The following is a 17,774-nucleotide window of genomic DNA, read 5'->3' as shown; positions in this document are numbered from 1 at the left end:
CATCGCCCTGACGGCTGCTGGCAGCTTGGCGGACGAGCCGGCCTCGGAGGCCCGGCGCCGCCTCGACCCCCTGCTCCAACCCGGCCGACGTCCGGCTGCAGGCGACCCGGCCCCCCGTGGCGCGGTCACCGACCGGCTGGGCCCGCGCGCCATCGACGACACCGACGCTCGCCACCGCCTCGACCGACTCGCCCTTTCCCAGGAGCTGGAGGAGACCAGCTCCGTTGGACCAGCGTGCTTTGGGCCATGCATCCGGGGCGATCCCATCACCAAAGGGTTCACGCTCCCCCGCGACATCCCCAAGTACAACGGTACCGTGAAGCCGGAGGACTGGCTCACCGACTACACCACCGCCATCGGCATTGGCGGCGGTAACCACCGCCTTGCCGTACGCTACGCACCCCTCATGCTCCAGGGGTCGGCCCGCACCTAGTTGAATAGTCTGCCGGCTGGCAGCATCAACATGTGGGTCGACTTTGAGCAGGCCTTCGTACGCAACTTCACCGGCACCTACAAGCGACCCGGTCGCCCCAGTCAGCTTGCCATGTGTGTGCAGGGGCCGGCGGAAATCGGCCGCGAGTACCTCGCATGCTGGACCGAGCTCCGGAACAGCTGCGAGGACGTCCACGAGGTCCAAGCAATCCAGTACTTCGTCAACGGGTGATGAGACGGCATCCTCCTCAAGCACAAGCTCTTGCGCTCTGAGCCGGCCACCATGGCCGCGCTCATGGTAACGGCGGACAAGTACGCCAACGCCGACTCCGCCATGAAGATCCAGGTGGCACTGGACGAAGCCGGCAAGGCCAAGCCGGTGCCGCCTCCGAAGCCGGCCGGCGAGGGAAGCCGGCAGCAGCACAACCAGCAGAACAACAAGCGCAAAGCCGATCAACCGGCTCAGCGCTACGACAACCGGCTCGTCGCGGCCAACGAGCAGGCGCCCACGGCCGAGCCGGCCGCCAAACGCCGGAACACTCGCAAAATGACATGGCAGCCCGCCATGAGCTTCGAGGAGATGCTAGACGCACCCTGCAAGCACCACAACGGTGTGAGGTCGTCCATGCACACCAAGCGCATCGCCAGGGGCGACATCCCACCGCCTCCGGCCCTGGCACCGGGAGCAGGGCAGCCGCCTCCGCCTCCGCCACCGCCTCCGGTCGGCGGCGCGATGCGCGACGACCCCTACCCAGCCCAGAACGCGACCTACATCGTCTTCACCAGCCTCGGCGACGACAAGCGCAGCGAGCGCCTCCTTCGGTAGGAGGTGAACACCGTCATCCCGGCCAAGGCGGAGTACATGCATTGGTCAGAGCGCCCGGTCACCTGGACCCGGGAGGACCACCCGGCCGTCATGCCGAACCCAGGTGGTTTTGCCCTCGTCCTCGACCCCACCATCGTCGCACCCCGGCGCACGTGCAAATTCTCCCGGGTTCTCGTCGACGGTGGCAGCAGCTTCAACATCCTCTACCGCGACACCAGGACCAAGCTCGGCCTCGAGGCCAAGGACCAGGAGCCGACCCGGACGATCTTCCACGGCATCGTACCCGGCCTCTCCTGCTCCCCGATCGGCCGGATCCGGCTCGACGTCTTGTTTGGCGACAATAGCCACTTCTGACGCGAGCCAATCTGGTTCGAGGTGGTGGACTTGTCCAGCGCGTACCACGCGCTGTTGGGCCGGCCCGCGCTCGCCAAGTTCATGGCGGTCCCCCACTACGCCTACCTGAAGATGAAGCTGCCGGGTCCGAAGGGCCTCATCACCGTCACCGGCGACTACCGCAAGTCCCTGGACTGCGCCCGAGACGGCGCCAAGCTAGCCGAGTCGCTGGTCATAGCCGAAGAGCGGCGTCAACTTGACCGGATCGTCGCCCTGGCCCAGGAGGCGTCGGCCACACAAATCCCGACTGAGGAGCCAGCCGACGAGGCCGCGTTCAAGCCCTCCAAGGAGACCAAGAAGGTGAAGCTGAACCCGGAAGACCCCAGCTGCAGCAAGTACGTTGTCGTGGGCACCCGCCTCGACAGCAAATAGGAAGGCGAGCTCGTCGACTTCCTCCACGAGAATTGGGATATTTTCGCATGGACCCCCAAGGACATGTTGGGTATCCCGAGGAAGTACGCCGAGCACAAACTCCACGTCCGCAAGGATGCCAAGCCTGTCCGTCAACCCCTACGGCGTTTTTCCGAAGAGAAGAGAAGGACCATCGATGAAGAGGTCGCCAAGCTCTTGGCGGCCGGCTTCATCATGGAAGTGTTTCACCCCGAGTGGCTGGCCAACCCAGTCCTCGTCTTGAAGAAGAACAAGACCTGGCGCATGTGTATCGACTACACCAGCCTGAACAAGGCCTGCCCCAAAGACCCGGTCGCCCTCCCGTGGATCGACCAAGTCATCGACTTCACTGCCGGGTGTGAGCTCCTGTCCTTCCTGGATGCTTACTCCGGCTATCATCAGATCAAGCTGGACCCGGCCAACGTCCTGAAGACGTCCTTCATCACGCCCTTCGGGGCGTATTGCTACATCACCATGTCGTTCGGCTTGAAGAACGCCGGCGCCACTTTCCAGCGCTGCATGCAGAAATGCTTGCTGCCGCAACTCGGCCGCAACATCCACGTCTACGTGGACGACATCGTGGTGAAGACCAAGCAGCACCTCAGCTCCTCGACGATTTGAAGGAAACCTTCGCCAACCTGCGCGAGTACAAGGTCAAGCTCAACCCGGAGAAATGCATTTTTTGCGTCCCGGCCGGAAAGCTACTCGGTTTCCTCGTCTCGGAGCGTGGCATTGAGGAAAACCCGGAGAAGATCAAGGCCATCGAGCGCATGCGCAAGCCGGCTCGGCTGCGCGATGTCCAGAAGTTCACCGACTGCTTGGCCTCGGTCAGCCGGTTTCTCAGCCGGCTGGGCGAGGGGGCCTTGCCCCTGTATCAGCTGATGAAGAAGACGACGCCGTTCGAGTGGAACGACCAGGCGGACGAAGCTTTCCGGGATCTCAAGCGCATGCTCTCCACCGCACCAGTCCTGGCCGCACCGGCCGAGAAGGAGCCGCTGTTGCTCTATATCGCCGCAACCTCGCGGTCGGTCAGCACGGTGATGGTGGTCGAGCGACCAAAGAAGGACAAGGTCCAAGCCGTCCAGCGTCCCGTCTACTACCTGAGCGAGGTGCTCTCCACCTCGAAGAAGAACTACCCGCACTACCAGAAAATGTGTTACGGCGTGTACTTCACCGCCAAGAAGTTGAAGCAGTACTTCCAAGAGCATGTCATCACTGTGGTCAGCACGGCCCCCCTCGGCGAGATCATCGGGTGCCGGGATGCTTCTGGTCGGGTCGCCAAGTGGGCACTCGAGCTAGCCGGCCACACCATCCTCTACAAGCCTCGCACCACGATCAAGTCCCAGGCCTTGGCCGACTTCCTCGTCGACTGGACCGAGACCCACTACCTGCCGCCACCACCGGACTCGACGCACTGGCACATGCATTTCAACGGCTCGAAGATGCGACTCGACCTAGGGGCCGGCATCGTGCTATCCTCCCCCAAGAGCGACCGACTCAAGCACGCGCTGCAGATCCACTTCGCCGCCTCCAACAACGTCGCCGAGTACGTGCACGGCCTCCGGCTTGCCAAGGAACTCGGCATCCGGCGCATCCTGTGCTACGGCGACTCGGACCTGGTGGTGCAGCAGAGCTCGGGCAAGTGGGACGCCCACGACTCCAACATGGTGAGCTACCGCTTCCTCGTCCAGAAGCTGTCCAGATTCTTCGCGGGCTGCGAGTTCCTCCACGTCCCGCGCGCAGAAAATGAAGCAGCCGACACGCTCGCCAAGATCGCCTCGTCCCGGCAGTCCATTCCGTTCGGCGTCTCCCTCGAGCATCTACACAAGCCATCCATCAAGCCATCTCCGGACTCCGAGTCCATCCATGTCCCAGACGACCCGGCCGCGCCTCAACCCGGCCCGGGGACTGCTCCAACCGACCCGGCCGCGCCTCAACCCGGCCCGGGGACTGCTCCAACCGACCCGGCCGCGCCTCAACCCGGCCCAAGGACTGCACCAACCAACCTGGCCGCGCCTCAACTTAGCCCGGGGACTGCTCCAGCCAGCCCGACCACACCCCAACCCGGCCCTGGGGCCGCTGAACCCGGCTCGGGGGCTGCCACCCCAGAACCCGTCGTGATGGCCGTCCTCGCCGGGGTTGCGGCACCATCCTGGGCCCTGCCCATCTCGGAGTTCCTGGAAAACGGGGTCCTTCCCATGGACGAGACCGAAGCCCGGCAAGTGCAGCACCGAGCGTCCGCCTACAGCATCATCAACAATGAGCTCGTCAAGCGCAGCTCCACCGGCGTGTTCCAACGCTGCGTCGAGTAGGACAAGGGCATTGAGATCCTCCTCGACATACACCAGGGCGAGTGCGGGCACCACGCCGCCTCGCGGTCCCTGGTGGCCAAGGCTTTCTGCCATGGTTTCTACTGGCCCACGGCCCTCGAAGACACATAGTCACTCGTCCTCAGGTGTGAGGGATGCCAACGCTTCAGCAAGCGCAGCCACCAGCCGGCGTCAGCACTCCGGACCATCCCGATCGCCTGGCCCTTCGCGGTCTGGGGACTTGACATGGTGGGACCCTTCAAGACCGCTCGAGGTGGCATGACGCATCTGCTGGTGGTGGTGGACAAGTTCACCAAGTGGATTGAGGCAAGGCCAATCAAGAAGCTGGACGGTCCAACAGCTGCCCAATTTATCAAGGACATCGCGGTGCGCTACGGCATGCCAAACAACATCATCACGGACAACGGCACCAACTTCGCCAAAGGCGCGCTCATGTAGTACTGCTCCGTCTCCGGCATCCGCCTCGACCTGGCTTCCGTTGCACATCCACAGTCCAACGGCCAGGTCGAGCGGGCCAACGGTCTCATCCTATCTGGCATCAAGCCGCGACTCGTCGATCCGCTCATCCGTTCACCCGACAGTTGGCTTGATGAGTTGGTGGCCGTCCTCTGGAGTCTCCGCACCACGCCAAACAAGTCAACCGGGTTCACCCCGTTCTTCCTCGTCTAAGGAGCAGAAGCCGTCATCCCGACCGACGTCGAGTTTGACTCGCTGCGCGTCACGATGTACACGGAAGCCGAAGCAAAAGAAGCCCACGAAGACGGCGTCGACCTGCTCGAAGAAGCACGTCTCCTAGCGCTCAATCGCTCAGCCATCTACAAGGTCTGAGGCATTACCACAGCAAGAAGATCAAGCCCCTCGCTTTCCGAGAGGGAGACCTCGTCCTCCGACTCGTCCAAGAGCAGACTGGCCAATGTCGGAGTAAGTGGCCACGGGTAGCTAAGCCGGCTACCCCTGGCTCTTCAGAAAATTTATCAGGCCTTTGGGCCTTCAAGCACTCCAAGCATTTGGGCCGCCTTCCCGGGCCGACTACCATTAAAGCCGACTCCCGGAAGGCGACCCAGCCTCACCGACTCCAAGAAGCCGGCCAAGAAAGACGCCGACTCCTAGAAGCCGGCCAAGACCACAACCACTCCTACATAACGGCGACCTGACGGGGCATGGCCATAGTGCGGCCCACGACCCCCGAAGCCCGAGGCGGGCATGGCTACAGGAGGCCGTACGGGAGGGATGTCTCCCGTGCGGCCCGGCACTGTAGCCACGCCAGCTACGACGTCATCCATGACCCCCTCCTGTGCGGCTCAAGGACTGCGGGCCGCTTCAGCTAGAGAGAGGCGTGAAGGCGGCCCGGCTTTCCCTAGTCGGCCGGGAGCATAGCCGGCCTCCGGAAGCCGGCTACTCCCTTCCTCGAAGCAGGAGCCCCATTAAGGAGACAAGACGAGGTGAGGCTACAGTAATAGCTCCCGAGGCGGCCCACTGTAGCCATGCTCACCTCGACAAAGCCCTCATCATCAGAGGCGCGGCTACAGTAAGCAGCCGCCGATAAGACCCTAGGCGGTGGGGCCGGCCTGTCGACCGAGTAGCCGGCAGCCGGCGGGACCCACCAGCCGGCGGGACCCAGCAGCCGGCGGAGAAGCCGGCGAGCATAGACACTGACGGCTGGGACCAGATCCCAGCCGGATTACCATTGTACCCCCGGGGGGTAGGCCTATATAAACCCCCCGGAGCACCCATGCAAAGGGTTCGCACCCAAGCATAGTTGGCCACTGAGCATAGTTCGCTTTTGGTTGGCCCCTCTGCATGTTTGGCTTCCAAGCATAGCACACACACACACCATAGATAGAGAGAAGCAAGAGCTAGCCTTGTTCTTCTTCTCCCTTGATCCCGACAGCCCTAGGAGCGATTGTAGCTACTCTTTATCGAGCTAGTGATCATGCGGAGACCCCACAGAGCAGGACTAGGGGTGTTATCTCCTCGGAGAGCCCCGAACCTGGGTAAGATTCGCCGGCGTGCATGTCTTCGCCTCATCCCGTTTCCAGGCACCGGCGACGTTTTATTGGCTCCCACAATGATAAGCCATCCCTTGGCATATGTCGTACCAACCACCCGACATTTGGCGCCCACCGTGGGGCCAGGTGCACCGTCGTCCGGAGACCTGTTCTGGACGAGAACCTTCTTCCTTCCCCGCGAGCGCAGCCAGCCTGCTGCGCCCGATGGCGCTTGCCCCGACGCGCTGCAAGGCGTCGACGACGCCTGCGCAGCGAGCCGCCTCGCCGATCAGCTCGGCGAGACTCGCATCTCCGACGAGCCTGCGTCCGACGCAGGCACCGACTACCCCGAGAGCCGCCTCGTCGGCCTCCTCGACCAACTTCACGTCTCCAGCGAGCCTGCTGCGGACATGGAGTCTGTCGGCTCCACCGACCCGATGCTCATCGACTCCGACACCGCGTCGCTCGACGCCTACCCCTCCGACGTGGTGGTCTTCGACGACCCACTCCCTCGAGCTGATAGCGGCAGCAGCGCTGTCACCGAAGTGCTGGTCATCAGCCACGTCTCCAACTCGGGCGGGAGCGCCCGCGACGCCCAGCAAGCAGCGATGCACGACCTCTCCATCCCCCTCCCGGCTGACGCCGACGCCGAGACCCTGGAAGCACGCCGTCTTGCCCTCATCACGGAGAGCAAGAAGATAGCCTCGATGAGACGCCTCACCGAGGCCCACCAGCGCGAAGTCGACCGCGCCGCCTTCGGGACGCCGCCGCCGAGCGGCCCGAGCCGAGCCGGCTTCGTCCAGAAGCGCGGCGCAGCCGTTGCCAGCATGCTGGGCGCAGATCGCCCCGTCTACGCCACCCCGCTCGAGAATCTGTGAGCCGCTCAGGCGGCAGCAGAGGAGCTCAATGGGCTGGGAGCCGATGAGCTCCCCTACATGACAAGACGGATCCAGCAGCTGATCGACGCGGCTGCAGAACGGCACGAAGCCGGCGCCCGAGCTGATAGCCATCCCCCGCGCCGGGAGCACGCCGCAACGTCCCGCTCGCCGACTGCGAGCGGCACGCGCCAGAAGAAAGACAAGGAGCCGGCTCCCAGCCGCAGCCGGACCCGCATCACTATCGAGCGCGACGCGGAAGGCCGCCCTCGGCGGTTGAACATCAGGGAAACCTGCCTCCTCCTCCGCCTCGAAGAGAAAGACGCCTCACTCCACCGCCTGTCACACATCCGACTCTTGGCGACCGACTCGGCCGCCGAGAAGGAATCGGCGAGAGTGACGCCCGCCACAGGATCGACCGCCTTGCTCGGTCCCTGGCGTTAGAAGAAGAAGTCGATGTCGGCCCGCCATGCTTTGGCCCCCGCATCCGCGACGAGCCCTTCCCCAAAGGGTTCTCGCTCCCCAGAGACACGCCCAAGTACAATGGCTCGGTGAAGCCGGAAGATTGGCTCATCGACTACTCCACAGCCATCAGCATCGCCAACGGCAACCGGCGCGTTGCCGTGAAGTACGTCCCCCTGATGCTGCAGGGCACGGCGCGCACATGGCTCAACAGCCTCAAGCCATACAGCATCAACAGCTGGCTGGACTTCACCGAGGTTTTCGTCCGCAACTTCACTAGCACCTACAAGCGGCCTCCCAAGCCTCGCCAGCTCTCCCTCTGCGTCCAGGGGCCCAACGAGTCAACCCGCGACTACCTCACGCGATGGGCCGAGCTCCGCAATTCCTGCGAGGGAGTGCATGAGGTCCAGGCCATCGAGTACTTCACTGCCGGGTGCCGAGAGGGCACCCTCCTCAAGCACCGACTCCTCTACGACGAGCCCGCCACCCTCGACGAGCCCGCCACCCTCGACGAGCTACTCATCACTGCCAACTCCTCCATGAAGGCCGAGCTCCGAGTGGACGCCTCGGGGAAAGTGGTCGCCCCGGCTCCCAAGCAGCCGGCTGGCGACCCCAACTGGCGCCCCTACCAGAACGACCACAAGCGCAAGGGCCCCATGCCGACTTCCTCCAGTCGGCAGGTGGCCACAGTTGAAGACGAGCAGCCCGAGGAGCGGCCCGCTCCCAAGAAGAAGGGAGGCCGGCCGCCCTGGCAGCCGTCCTTCTCCTACGAACAAGCACTCGATGCCCCCTGCAAGTTCCACAGCGGCGCGAAGCCGTCCAACCATACAACATGGAAATGCCACTGGCTCACCCGCATCACCAAGGGCGAAGGGATCGTGCCGCCTCCGCCTCCCGGCCCGCCGCCTCCAGCTCCCCAGCAGCCGGTGGCCCGGCCGGCAGTCGGCATCCAAGACGAGTTCCCCGAAGCGCACGACACCTACGTCGTCTTTACGAGTCAAGTCGACGACAAGCGCAGCCGACGCCGGCAGCACCAAGAAGTAAACGCAGTCGCCTCTAGCACCGCCGAGTTCATGCATTGGTCGGAAAAGCCCATCAGCTGGAGCCAGGCCGACCACCCAGAGGTGATGCCTTCGCCTGGCTCCTATGCTATGGTCTTGGACGTCACCCTTGCGACGGAGAGGCGAGCTGCCAGATTTTCCCGCGTCCTGATAGACGGCGGAAGCAGTATCAACATACTGTACCGCGACACCATGGACAAGCTGAACATCAAAGCAAAGCAGCTCATGCCGAGCCGCACTGTCTTCCATGGTATCGTACCCGGCCTATCTTGCTCTCCAATCGGCAAGATCAAAATGGATGTTCTCTTCGGAGACAAAGATCACTTCCGCCGGGAAGCAATATGGTTCGAGGTGGTGGACCTGGAGAGCCCCTATCATGCACTACTTGGCCGACCTGCCTTGGCCAAGTTCATGGTTGTGCCCCACTATGCCTACCTGAAGATGAAGATGCCGAGCTCGAAGGGGATCATCACGGTAGCCGGCGACTACAAGAAGTCCATCGAGTGTGCCACGGCCAGCAGCCGGCTGGCCGAGTCCCTCGTGGTGGCGGAAGAGAAGAAGATGCTGGAACGGGTTGTGGCCATGGCCGGCAAGCAGCCGACCTTGTCCCCCAACCCCAAGGACTGTGATGCGCAGGGCTCCTTCCAGCCTGCAAAAGAGATGAAGAAGATACCTCTAGACCCGGAGCACCCGGAGAGGTTCGCCGTGATTGGGGCGAACTTGGACAGTAAATAGGAAGGCAAGCTCGCCGACTTCCTCCGTGAGAATCGAGACATCTTTGCATGGTCCCCAAAGGACATGCCAGGTGTCCCGAAGGATTTCGCCGAGCACAAATTACATGTCCGAGCTGATGCGAAGCCGGTCAAGCAACCCCTCCGCCGACTATCAGAAGAGAAGCAAAGAATCGTGGGAGAAGAGATAGCCCGGCTCCTTGCAGCCGGCTTCATCATGGAAGTGCTCTTTCCAGAATGGCTTGCCAATCCAGTTCTGGTTTTGAAGAAGAATAACAAGTGGCGCATGTGCATAGACTACACAAGTCTGAACAAGGCCTGCCCAAAGGATCCGTTTGCTTTGCCACGGATTGACCAAGTAATAGACTCTACAGCCGGATGCGAGCTGTTGTGTTTTTTGGATGCATACTCAGGGTATCATCAGATCAAGTTGGACCCAGCCGACCGCCTGAAGACTGCCTTCATCACACCCTTTGGAGCTTTCTGCTACCTGACAATGACATTCGGCTTGAGAAAAGCCGGTGCCACTTTTCAGCGTTGCATGCAGAAATGTCTCTTGAAACAACTCGGCAGAAATGCCCACGTCTACGTAGACGACATTGTGGTGAAGACAGAGAAGCGCGGTACCTTGCTGGAAGACCTGAAGGAAACATTTGCCAACTTGCGCCGATTCCAGATCAAGCTCAATCCCGAGAAGTGCGTGTTTGGAGTGCCAGCCGGCCAGCTGCTCGGCTTCCTGGTCTCCGAACGCGGCATTGAGTGCAACCCTGTCAAGATCAAGGCCATCGAGAGGATGGAGATACCCACCAAGCTGCGAGATGTGCAGAAGTTCACTGGCTGCTTAGCCTCCCTGAACCGTTTTATCAGCCGACTAGGAGAGAAGGCTCTCCCCCTGTACCGACTCATGAAGAAGTCCACTCACTTTGAGTGGAATGATCAAGCCGACCAAGCCTTCCATGAGTTGAAGAAAATGTTGACCACTCCGCCTGTCCTGGCCGCGCCAACTGAGAAGGAGCCCATGCTCCTCTACATCGCCGCGACAAGCCGAGTCGTCAGCACTGTTGTTGTGGTCCAGTGCCCGGAGGAAGGCCGAGCCCAGCTGGTCCAGAGGCCGGTCTACTATCTCAGCGAAGTACTATCCAGCTCAAAGCAAAACTACCCGCACTACCAGAAGATGTGCTATGGGGTGTACTTCGCTGCCAAGAAATTGAAGCCCTACTTCCAAGAGCACCCCATCACGGTCGTGTGCACTGCCCCGCTCGCCGAGATCATAGGCAGCCGGGATGCATCCGGCCGGGTGGCCAAATGGGCCATTGCCTTGGCGCCCTACACGATCTTCTATCAACCCCGCACCGCCATCAAGTCGCAAGCATTGGCCGACTTGCTCGTCGACTGGGCCGAGACCCAGTACCTACCGCCGGCTCCCGACTCCACCCATTGGCGGATGCACTTTGACGGGTCCAAGATGCGCACCGGCTTGGGAGCCGGCATCGTCCTCACCTCTCCCAAAGGCGACAAGCTCAAGTACACGCTGCAGATCCACTTCGCCGCCTCCAACAACGTGGCCGAGTACGAGGCGCTCGTACATGGGCTCCGGCTAGCCAAAGAGCTCGGCATACGCCGGATCCTGTGCTACGGCGACTCCGACTTAGTGGTCCAGCAATCATCTGGCGATTGGGACGCCAAGGACGCGAACATGGCGAGCTACCGCTTCCTCGTCCAGCAGATGAGCGGACACTTCGAAGGGTGCGAGTTCCTTCACGTGCCAAGGGCCGACAACGACCAAGCAGATGCCCTAGCACGGATCGGCTCCACCCGACAAGCCATACCGACTGGCGTCTCCCTCCAGCGCCTCCTCAAGCCGTCCATCAAGCCGTCTCCAGAGTCGGATTCCATCTTCGTACCGCCTGCGCCAGAAACAGCCGGATCCGGCTCAAGAAATCCCGTAGGCGGCACGGGGACTTCGACGACTGCCCCGGGAACCGACGTAGTCGCACCCGGCCCAGGGACCTCAGAGCCCGGCCCGGGGACTGCAGCAGTCGGCCCGGGGACTGCAACGACGCAAGAAGTGGTGGTCGACCCCAACGCAACACCCAACCCACCCACCCGAGTCATGGTGGCCACGATAATAGCAGAAGAAGTCACAGCTCCCTCATGGGCCCAGCCCATCCTCAAGTTCCTAGTAAGCAGAGAGCTGCCGACTGATGAGATCGCAGCAAGACTAGTGCAACGACGAGCCGCAGCATACACAATAATCAACAGGGAGCTGGTGAAGCGCAGCGTTACTGGAGTCTTCCAGCGTTGCGTCGAGCCAGAAAAAGGAGTGGCAATCCTCAAAGACATCCACCAAGGCGAATGCGGCCACCACGCCGCCTCAAGATCCCTCGTGGCCAAGGCTTTCCGCCATGGGTTCTTCTGGCCGACTGCCTTGGAGGATGCTAAAGAAATAGTCAAGACCTGCAGAGGATGTCAAGTCTTCAGTTCCAAACAACACCTGCCGGCTTCTGCCCTCAAGACCATTCCCCTCACCTGGCCTTTCGCCGTCTGGGGACTGGACATGGTGGGCCCTTTCAAGACGGCCCGCGGTGGCATGACACACCTGCTCGTTGCGGTGGACAAGTTCACAAAGTGGATCGAAGCCAAGCCCATCAAGAAGCTGAACGGGCCGACTGCCGTGACATTCATCACCGACATCACTACTCGGTACGGTGTGCCGCACAGCATCATCACCGACAACGGCACGAACTTCGCCAAAGGCGCGCTGGCACGTTTCTGCGCGACACAGGGCATCCGACTGGACTTAGCGTCCGTTACCCACCCGCAGTCAAACGGCCAGGTCGAGCGAGCAAATGGACTTATCCTCTCCGGCATCAAGCCCCGACTGGTTGTACCACTGGAGCGATCGGCCGGCTGCTGGCTCGAAGAGCTGCCGGCTGTCCTCTGGAGTCTGCGCACTACACCCAACAAGTCAACCAGCTTCACTCCATTCTTCCTCGTGTATGGTGCCGAGGCTGTCATCCCAACAGACATCGAGTTCGACTCGCCTCGGATCACCATGTACACGGAGGAAGAAGCCAAAGAAGCAAGAGAAGACGGCGTCGACCTACTGGAAGAAGGCCGGCTGTTAGCCCTCAGCCGGTCCGCCATCTACCAGCAAGGCCTGCGCCGCTACTACAACCACAAGGTCAAGCCAAGATCCTTCCAAGAGGGCGACCTTGTGCTCCGGCTGATCCAGCGAACAGCCGGCCAGCACAAGCTCTCGGCCCCTTGGGAAGGCCCCTTCGTCGTCAGCAAGGCACTCGGCAACGACTCCTACTACTTGATCGACGCGCAAAAGCCAAGAGCACGCAAGAGAGACGACTCCGGCAAGGAGTCGGAGCGACCATGGAACGCAAACCTCCTAAGACGATTTTACAGCTGAAAAGCAGTATGTATCACGCTACCCCTTTTGTATTAAGTTACAAACCAACAGGCCCCCCGAACAGTACTCGGGGACTGCCTTTTATTTATCTATGGATGACGAGTGTCATATCCATGAATGTCTTATTGCATTTTGAATTCTTGTCCGGCACCGGGTCCGACTAGTCGGCCCGGGGACTGGTGTCACAGCCCCAGATCAGCCCTTGTCTGACTTTGCTTGTTCCTCATGCATCATGTTTAAATTTTGCTTAAACTTGAAATAGGGGTGATCAATCCCTAGCACCCAAAAGAACTCAACTTGGTTCAACTTAAAAACATTTTCAATGAACCCAAATGCCCTTTAGAAAAGTTCATGATTTTCGATAAAGGTAAAAACCTCTGCCAAAAATGATAAACATATTTCTAGGTCATTTTTGGATTTTTGAATTAACTCATATTGTATTTGAATTGGGGCATTTAAATCCTATAAATATTTTAAATGCTCTAATAATTCTGAAACTAGTTGAGGGCTGTTGGAAATATTTTCAAAAGTGCCCACAATTTTTATCAGGATTTTACAAAATGAGTTAGTATTTTTACTAATTCAAAATAGATCAAATAAATAGAAAACAGAAACAATTAAAGGAAAGAGAGAGAAAGGAGTATTACCTGGCGCTTACCTGGACTGGGCCGGCCCACCTGGCCCATGCCAGTCACCACCCACCTTTGCCAGTAGGCAGAGGAGGGGGACAGCGCACCGCCGCCGAGCACGCGCCCGCGCCACCTCCTGATTCCCCGGCCCCTCCTGGCGATGCCACGACGACGCCCCGAAGCTCCTCGCTCCTCTCCCTCACTCTCTGCTCTCTCCCTCGCCCTCTGTCTCTCTCCCCACAGCACCACCGAACGGAGCCGTCGCCACCGTCGCCGTTGCCGTGGCCACCGAGCCCCCCCCTCGCCTAGCTAGGATATCCAGAGGAACCGCCATCGTCTCCTACGTCTCCTCGACGAAGGAAGCAAGCCCCGACGCCCGGAAGCGTCGCCATCGAGCTTGTCACCGCCGCCTCTGGCCGGAGATCGCCGGTGTCGATTCGCCTCGACCAAAGCGTCCCCGAGCCCGCTGAGTCCTCCCCTGAGATCACTGTGAGCCCCTGAACCGTTTCCCCCTACTCCCAGGCTCGATTGCGAGCTTTAGCTAGACTAGCCACCGTGCCCGAAGCTCGCCGCCGCATGAGCTCGTCGCCGTCGTGGCTCCGGCGACCAAATGGCCCCGCGCGTGCGTCCGTTGCACTCGCGACGTTCCGTAGAGCAACTCTAGCGCGATAGCCCGTTTGTTTGCAAGCCGCAGCGCTAACCCCCGCACCCACCCGAGCTCCGGCGGCCGCCCAAGTGCTCGCCGCCGGCGAACCAGGCCACCCCGCGACCTTCTGACACCTCCCCTGGATGCGGAAGAGCGTGGGCTACCTCCTGGTGGTTCCCGCGCGTTCAACCGCCGTCTGTAGCTCAAGTCCGGCGAGTTGCCGCCGCAGTTTTGGTTGTCGCCGGCGAAACTCCGGCGAGGACCGACGTGGCGCAGCCATTAGCGCTAATCCCTGCCAGCTCAGCCGCCCTTAGCCACTGACAATGGGCCCCGCAGCAGGTCAAAGTACTAGTCAACGCGGGATTAGTGACTGTCTCACTGACCAGTGAACCCCACTGGTCAGGTTTGACCTGGAACGGGTCCGTTGACCTGCTGAGGTCAGCATGACCTAATGCTGACGCAGTTAATCATTTTCTGGTTTTGAAATAATTAAGAAAATTCCAGAAAATGCCCTAACTTCTAAAATTCATAGAAATTCAACCGTAGCTCCAAATGAAATGATTTATATATGAAAACTTATCAGAAAAATCCAAAGAATCTGTTTATGGCATCCTCATGCATGTTTGAACAACTTACAGCCACTGTATATGACAATTTGAATAAATGGCATTTGAAATGTCTTATATGGAGTTTGAATTTGAACCTAAGGTTCAAACCAACTCCATTTAATATGTTGCTAGCTGCATTAGCTCAAAACACATTCATATTTCCATGTCATGATCATGCATCATATTGTGCATTGCATTGATTGTGTTTCCTCTCTGTTGCCGGTATTGTCCCCTCTCGATAGCCGTGATTCCGACGATGAGTTCGATGACACCGATGAAGAACTATACTATCTTCAGAAGTGCCAGGCAAGCATAACCCCCTTGTTCATTCCGATACAATCCCACTCTCTCGCTCCTGCTCTCTTTTACTACATTAGGACAACAACGATTCAACTGTTACATGCTGCGGTAGTTGAACCCCTTATCCTCTGCATGACCTATCATTGCCACAGTAAATAGATGAAACCCACTAGCATGAGTAGGAGTTGTTTGAGCCCTGGTGTGCCTACTCATTCATGCTTGTTTGTCATGCCTGCTATTGCTTAGAGTTGTGTCAGGTCTGATTCATCGGGGATGAGTTGGAATGGTGATGAACATGTCCTACTGTGTGTGAGCTAAGTGTGTGAACACGATTTGGTAAAGGTAGCGGTGAGAGGCCATGTAGGAGTACATGGTGGGTTGTCTCATTGCAGCCGTCCTCAGGAACTGAGTTCTGTGTTTGTGATCCATGATACAGTTACTACCACGCATTGGGCCCGAAACCAATGGACCCTCTCGGCTTCTTAATCACCCTTGTCCTCTGTCCAGGAGTTGCAAGTAGTTTCTGGTGTTTGTAGTATGCTGGAGGCCGTGGGCAGCGCTGACCGGAGGGGTGGGCTGTGATGCGGTAGGCACGTGGCCGGGCATGCCGGGCGCCCGTTTGGTGTCCCGGAACCCCGCACACATCGTTCGGGGCCGTATGTGGAAACCTCGGCCGGACTCCCTGCGGATGGAACCTGAATAGGCGATAAACCTGGACTAGAGACTTGAGTGTTTAGGTAGGCTGTGGCCGACACCCTCGCTGGGCCTCCGCTTGAAGGTTGCCGAGTACATGTCGTGTAAACGACGGTAAGTGGTGAGAGCGTGTGTGTCGAAGTACACCCCTGCAGGGTTAATATGATCTATTCGAATAGCCGTGTCCGCGGAAATGGACTTCTGGGTTGCCTATAACAGTTCATAGACAAGTGAAAGTGGATACTCTAAAATGCGCAAGATAAGCGTGAGTGCTATGGATGGCGTTCTCGTAGGGAGACGGGAGCGGGTCCATAGTGGAGTATTGATATGGTGAATATGTGGACTCGTGTGCGCCACCTCAAAAGAGTTACTTGCTGTCGTAGTTAGGATAGCCACCGAGTCAAAGCTGGCTTGCTGCAGTTAAACTCCACCACCCCCTTTGTTGATACCGATGCATATGTAGCTAGTTCTGATGTAAGTCTTGCTGGGTACATTTGTACTCACGTTTGCCTATTTTATGTTTTGCAGAGAGACGTCAGTCTCGCTAGTAGTTCCGTGTGGACTTCGACGTTTAGCTTGATACCTCAGCTACGATCTTGTGCCCTCGGCAGGATCTAGTAAATAGTCAGGCTTCTCAGCCTTTTTCATTTGTAGATGTCTGTACTCAGACATGTTAAGCTTCCGCATGTGCTTGACTTGTATGCTCTGAATGTTGGGTCATGAGACCCATGTTTGTAATATCTGGCTCTTCGGAGCCTAATGAATAAATACTCTGAGTCGTAGAGTCTTGTTGTGATGCCATGTTGTATTTGCACATATCGAGCATATTGTGTGTATGATTGAAATGCTTGGTATGTGTGGGATTCGACAATCTAGTTGTTTATCCTTAGCAGCCTCTCTTATGGGGAAATGTAGTCTAGTGCCTCCTTGAGCCATAGTAGTCCGCTACAGCCCGGTCCACCGGAGTCCTGCTAGCCCAGCACTACTGCTCTGGACACTTGACTGGCCGGCATGTGTTTCATATCGTTCCTGTGTCTGTCCCCTCGGGGAAATGTCACGCGGTGACATCCGGAGTCCTGCCTAGCCTGCTACAGCCCGGGTTCCCGGAGTCCTGTTAGCCCAGTGCTACAGCCCGGACTCTCACGCTGCTGACCGACACGTTCGATGTTGATTCACGTATGCCTGTCCCCATACGTTAGTGCCGCTTTGGGTTCACGACTAGCCATGTCGGCCCGGGTTCTCTGTCATATGGATGCTAGCGACATTGTCATATACGCGAGCCAAAAGGCGCAAACGGTCCCAGGCCATGGTATGGCGACACCCGTGGGAGTACCGTGCGTGAGGCCGCAAAGTGATATGAGGTGTTACAGGCTAGATCGGTGTGACTTGGAATCGGGGTCCCGACAGCGTTGGTATCAGAGCCTGACTGCCTGTAGGATTACCAAGCCAAACTGGTCGAAGTTGAGTCTAGAAATGCTTTAGTTATATAAGGGAATTGATTGTGGAAGGGAACGTAAGGCTCTTTTTACTCCTTTAACTTATGCCCTTCTGATCTGAGTCACCCTCTTCTCTTCTACGGGGATTAAGAACTAGGCCTTCTCATCTTTCTATCAGGATCACGTGTTACTAATCCGTAGACTTATAGGATTGTTGGTTTCAAGCCTCAGTTCAGTCTCTACTACTTCCATATGTTAACTGTTGATCTCGGAACCTTGATATTGTGCTTCTGGGTAGTTACGCCACCATTTTGCAGGATGTCTCAATTCTTTTGAGCATTTACAGTCGTTAAGCTGTCCGAGTCATCCCAGGTTCCTAAACAGTCTGATGCATTTGCAAATCCCGTCCTCCCGTACCTGATGTCCTTTGGGGCCGGATTAAGCACACTGATCGGTCTGTTGAGGTACTCCGTTACCTCGTCGTGTATGTTGGAGTTATTATTATGACCCTAGGTGTCTTAGAGGACCACTTAGTAATCTAGCAATGCTTGCA

This window comes from Aegilops tauschii, chromosome 5 (assembly GCF_002575655.3).
Source record: "Aegilops tauschii subsp. strangulata cultivar AL8/78 chromosome 5, Aet v6.0, whole genome shotgun sequence".
Lineage (NCBI taxonomy): Eukaryota > Viridiplantae > Streptophyta > Magnoliopsida > Poales > Poaceae > Aegilops > Aegilops tauschii.
The sequence above is the reverse complement of the archived record's forward strand: the minus strand, read 5'-3'. Positions refer to the sequence as shown.